Here is a 6,400-nt window from a genome sequence, read left to right on the forward strand (position 1 = left end):
AGTGTCAAAGTGTCCACTTAGTCCTAATTCTAAAGACTATAAGAGCAGCAGTGATGAAGAGCATGATGATAAATTTCAAAAGTATGGAGTGTCATGGTGTCCACTTATTCCTAATTTTAAGGACTATGATAGCAGCAGTGATGAAGAGCGAGATGATGAATTTCAAAAGAATGGAGTGTCATGGTGTCCACTTAGTCCTAATTCTAAGGACTATGAGAGCAACAGTGATGAAGAGTGTGATGATGAATTTCAAAAGAATGGAGTGTCACAGTGTCCTCTTAGTCCTAATTTTAAGGACGATGAGAGCAGCAGTGATAAAGGACAGGATGATGCACTTAGTCCTAATTCTAATGAGTATAAAGGTAGCAGTGACAAAGGACAGGATGTAGCATTTTCAGTAAGTAAAAAATCACATTTTCGATGTAGTCCTAATTCTATGGACTATGAGAGCAGCACTGACAATGCATATGAGGAAGAATATCCAATAAACATCGAGTCAAATTTTCCATTCAGTCTGAATTCTAAGGACTATGACAATAGCATTGAAGAAGGGGAAGATGAAGAATATCCTCCAAGTCAGTATTTGAAAAGCACAGCTGATCATAGTGTGGATAATAGTCCTCTTAATGATGATGAAAATCCTTATACAAATGATGATCCAATGATGGAGATGTTGCCAAGAAATATTGTATCGAGGAGTAGGAGTAGACCTTTTCGTATCAGTGCAAGATGTTCTAGTTATACAAGGGGTAGAGGAGAATATCTGACGAGAATAAGTTCTATCAGCGTCTCATTTCAAGTGAATGTTTCCAAAAAGATTGCTTGAAACATATGGATTTCAAATTTGCATTAGAGAGTAGGAAGACATATTTGTTAATGAATAAAAGAATGCAAATTTCATATTTAGTTGGGTGCATGCAATCTACATTGTCAGGTTATGATTATCATATTAGGACTTTATTTATCTATAGAAAAGCTTTCAAAATGTTTCATTCAATTGGGAATTTTCATCTCTCGAGAATTCAAGAAAATTTAGAAAAGGATCCCACATTTTATTCAGAAGTACATCATAAAAGACAGTTTAGGCCATTATAAAATACTGCAATGTCATGGATGAAAAATTTCTTTTCAAAGCATAGAGAGTGTATGCCAAATAGAGAGACAATACATATTCCATATAATTTTTCAAGACGAGAAATCTACAACTTATACAAAGAATATGCAAAAGGTGCTGAGGGACATGGTTGGTTTATTACATATCAATATTTTGTGGAGTTATGGAAGAAAGAATTCAACAATGTCTGTATTGTTTAGAAAATCTTCGGCAAAATCACATAACCAATCTTTTGTCGACGCGTTTCGAACCAACCAGTGTGGTTCATCGTCAGGACATGTTGAAGAACCGATCTTGTATTCCTAAGAAGACAAGGATGGGGATTTGCAGTACATGTGCTTCTCTTAAATCAAAAAGGACAAATGTGAAGGGTCAGAAAGAGGTAAGCATTCATAACTTTAACTTTTAAAATTGTATAGTCATCAACTATGAAAACATATTTCTTAATGGATTTCTTTTATGTTGTGTAGATTCAATTGTCAAAGAACTTCAGGAGCATCGCGAACAACAAACAAATGAAAGGAAAAAGTTGTACAAGCATCAAAAGAAGTGTTATGATAATCCGAATAAATATCCGGGTTTGATAATTGATGGTATGGACCAGAAGAAAACACTTTTACCACATTTTGTTCGCACACCCAAAAATTTACAGGAGGAAAATTTTATTTAGTATCACTTGGTCAATTGTATGGTCTTCAATGGGAAAATGTTGCCAAGGGTGTACTTCACAGATCCAAATATTCATAATGATGCAAATCTGACCATAACCATAATTCATGATGTGCTTTCTCATTGGTCTGGTAATCTTCCTAAAGTTTTGTATCTACAATTGGACAACACTTGTCGTGAAAACAAAAATTAGGTTGTTTTTGGATATCTAAACATGCTTGTTGAATTGATAATTTTTCAGAAGGTAAAGATTGGTTTCCTTCTTGTTGGGCACACTCATGACCATATTGATTAGATGTTCAGTCATTTTTCAGTCACATTGAGGAGGAAGGAAGTTGGGAGCTTGCCATCATTAATTGAATGTATTAAGAAATCATACATGTCAGAGCCTACTTTTGATGTGTTGGAAGAAACTGTTGACATGCGAAGGTTTATTTTAGGATCATATGGTGAGGGGAAATGCATTGAACAACTTAATGACATTAGCTTCCAACATCAATTTCGTATCAAAAAAATTGATGGGAAAACACTAATATGGGGCAAGAAGTATTCAACTACTGCAGAATGGGCACCATCATCAGATTTGAAATTTTTGAAGTTCATTCTAGATCATCGAATATTTGCATTAAAAATATTATTATTACAATCAGTTGGTGAAGTTCATAATGCACGCAGACAAAATAGAGATATAAATTATTCTAATTGCCTAGAAGAAATTAAAAAATGTATAAGATATACATATGAGTACTTTGACATTGCTGATTGTGGAAGTAATTTTTCAATAATCAAAGTGATATCATTTCAACAACAACAAATGAAGATATACCTTTGAAAAATCCACTTATTTGGCCACAAAATGTGTCAAATGAACATGAGGAAATAAACATTGTTGAACATCAACAATTTCAAGGTATTATTAACTCTTCACAGGCAGAGGAAAGAGAGATGTATATTGGTTCCAGAAGACCTTGTGCACAACGTGAAGCCATGGAAGACCTTTACATGGGTTTAATATAGGGTATTAAGGAGGGTTGCATGATCGCAGTGCTAGCAGATGGAGATCCCAATGGCTATCCATTATGAGTTGCTAAAGTTATAAAGGTCTTTACAGAAAATGAGGATGTTACAAGTGTTGAAGTACATTGGTATGCCACAAATACACATCCATTCAATGGTGTGTATAAGCCAGAGATGGTAGTTGACAAAAAAAATGGCAGAAAGAGAAAAAGAAAGGGTACAAATATAAATCGTCGCCGCAGATACATATTAAAATTGGAGGATGTTGACATACTTGTTTATGACTTCAATTTAACAAAGAGAGGAACTCTTCACTTCAAGACAATAGAGATTCTGAAAAGGTTGTTACAGAAGGTACAGTGTTGAGATGGGAGTCTGCTGAAACTAGTCGTAGATCTAGAAGAATTTTAAAACCTGAAATGGTGGGCATGCATGTGGACTCAGATGGGGCACTAGCTGATGAAAGAGAAGAATATGGAACATCTTCGTCGGCATCTAGTCACTCATTTGAAGATGTGAATTCTAATGGTGTGCAAGAAAATATGAGTGATTTTGAATAACTGTTTAAGACAGTTTATATAACTGATGTATGCATCGTATCTTGAAATAAAATTTTTGATTTCCATATGGTGTTAAATGAGAAGTTATGAGTCATTTTTATGTTGTTGGATTATATAACACATATTTCATTAAATATGGAAGTATTCAGTGGATCTAGAATTTAGAACTTTAACTAAATTAAGTTTTTTCAAAATGAGGAATTAGAAAGTCACTTAATTCACTAATTTTAATGTAGATATTCACCATTTTTGTGTAAAAATTATCATGATAAACTTTATAAAACAAATTTATATAAACTTGCTAAAAAAAATATTTCACATTTTAATCTTGGATTCCTTACATTATCTATTTTAATATTTTTTATGGTTTAGAGTAAAAAATAAGTTTGTTAAAGTTATTTTATGAAAATAATGATGCATATGTTACTATTATTAATCCATTTAATTATAATATGATATAGTAAATATCATGTATGTGTTAAGTCATGATTATTACTAAGGCAGTGTTGGCACAATTTAAAAGTCTATCACCTTTGCAACACTAGTTATATTATGGTTGAAGATTAAAAAACCCTCAAAGATCATCGAGTTTATACTCATATTAGAATTAAATTTCAAAATATTTGTGACGGTACCAACCTTTTTGATTGTTTAACTAAACAGAATTATGATGATATTGAAACACTTCTTTTAATGCTTTTTCAGCATAACAATAAAATTCGAAATAACTTTTAATAATATCTTTTTATCTCCTTATTTACCATAGTTGGTCTTAGTGGATGATAATCATCATTATCACCATCATAATTACATACTATTGTAGAAAGTTTGCACCATTTTAGAGTTGAGGAGAAAAATAAATTTATGATCAAATTAAATGTTGAATGTGAGTAGTAGCATAATTTATTTTTATTTATTAGTTGTACGCTTATGTTAATAAAGAAGTTGATTGAGGCTCACTTTATGAATAATAGATTAATATGCAAGATATATATTAAGTATAAAGTTATTTAATGACAAATGAAATTTTTAGAAATGTGTCCAATATATACCATTATTTAGAACTTTAACTAGATTATATTTTTTCGAAATGAGGAATTAGAAAGTCACTTAGTTCACTAATTTTTATATAGATATTCATCATTTTTTGTGTAAAAATTATTATGATAAACTTTATAAAACAAATTTATATAAACTTGAAAAAGAAAATATTTCACATATTAATCTTGGATTCCTTACATTATATATTTTAATATTTTTATGGTTTATATTAAAAAGATAAGTTTGTTAAGGTTATTTTATGAAAATAATGATGTGTGTGTAACTATTATTAACCGATAATCCGATATAGTAAATATCATGTATATGTTGATTTACGATTATTACTAAAACAATGTTGGCACAATTTAAAATTCAAAATAACTTTTAGTAATATCTTTTTACCTTCTTATATACCATATTTGGTCTTAGTGGATGATAATCATTATTATCACCATCATCATTACATACTATTGTAAGAAGTTTGCACCATTTTAGAGTTATGGAGAAAACATTTTTTTAGGATCAAATTAAATGTTGAATATAATTTATTTTTATTTATTATTTGTACTTTTATGTAAGAAACGAAGTTGGTTGAGGCTTACTTAATGAATAATATATTAATATGCAAGCTATATATTAAGTATAAAGTTATTCAATGACAAATGATCATAGTAACGTGTCCAATATATACCATCATAGATCCATTTTAAGTGCAGATGTAGGGATCAAATTTCAAGTGCAAACACATTTAGAGTGAAAGATAGAATGTGTTATTTTTAATTGTTGAAACTATATTTTTGAATGCTAAATAGAGTATATATACGAACAAATAATATTTTTAACCATAAGAAACTTTTTATATATATATATAGATATATATGAAGTTGATATTGACATAAATTAGTTAACATAAATCTTCAAATAGTTACTTTTGAAAATTATAAGATTTAAACCTCTCATTCACACATTTTTTTTTACTTCTAATTACTTTACAAAATATTCTTTTTTTATATTTTTCTATTTAGAACATAATTTTTATTTTAAACGGGCACAACGGATAGACAAACTTACACATCCCCCCATATTGGGCTGTAAAATGAGCCTCTCGTCTCAATTACTAATCATTTTAATGATCAAAATCAATCATGAATTAGAATAGTAACAAAGTAGTACAATTTGATTATTTTCAAATACAACAAGAAAGAGAGAAAAATGATTAAGATATTTATTACACATGTTTAGTTTTTATCCCTGTAATGTTTAAGAATACTATATTGAAAAGAACATATTAACATTCATCTAAAACTTAAATTCCTTACATTATTTCTATTACCATTAACATTTATATTTATGTATTAAATATGACCATGAATACTAGATTGTGTAAAAAAAATCTTACCTATAAAGTTATTTAACAATATATTAATATTGTTTTTCTTACTATTATTGACCATTTTAAATTGACACTAACTACTTTTCCTAAGTTGAGTACAAATTAATTATACTAGTATAATGTTGGCACCACTTCAAAATCTATAAGTAGAAATATTTTATAATTCTAGTTGTGTTGTTCAATGATCAAAATATTTTTTTTATAAATTAACGTGCAACAAAATAGGGAATTTGATTATATCAATTATAATAAGGAAAATTAAGGAAAACTCACCTCAAACATTATATCAAGCGTCTAGCATTTATTCATTAACTGTTTAAATGGTTTATATTAAATAGAATACTACTAATTAGGTACCCCACTGTTGTTTTAATATAACAAGTTTAGAAGATGTTTTTAGGTGCATTATTGAATTTTATTACACATATTTGATATGGTGAGAAGTCATGCTGGTCAAATAAAGCTTTGAAAACTTAAATATTTTATGGCATTGTCATGTAATTTGTATAACACATGATTACATTGAAATATTAAATAATATAAAACTCCTTCAAAAAAATATGAAGAGAATATTTATACAACAAATATGGGAAAGTGTGTCTGAAT

Source organism: Pinus tabuliformis, chromosome 4_1 (genome assembly GCF_031772625.1).
Source record: "Pinus tabuliformis cultivar Carrire ecotype Pingquan chromosome 4_1, CPIR1, whole genome shotgun sequence".
Classification (NCBI taxonomy): domain Eukaryota; kingdom Viridiplantae; phylum Streptophyta; class Pinopsida; order Pinales; family Pinaceae; genus Pinus; species Pinus tabuliformis.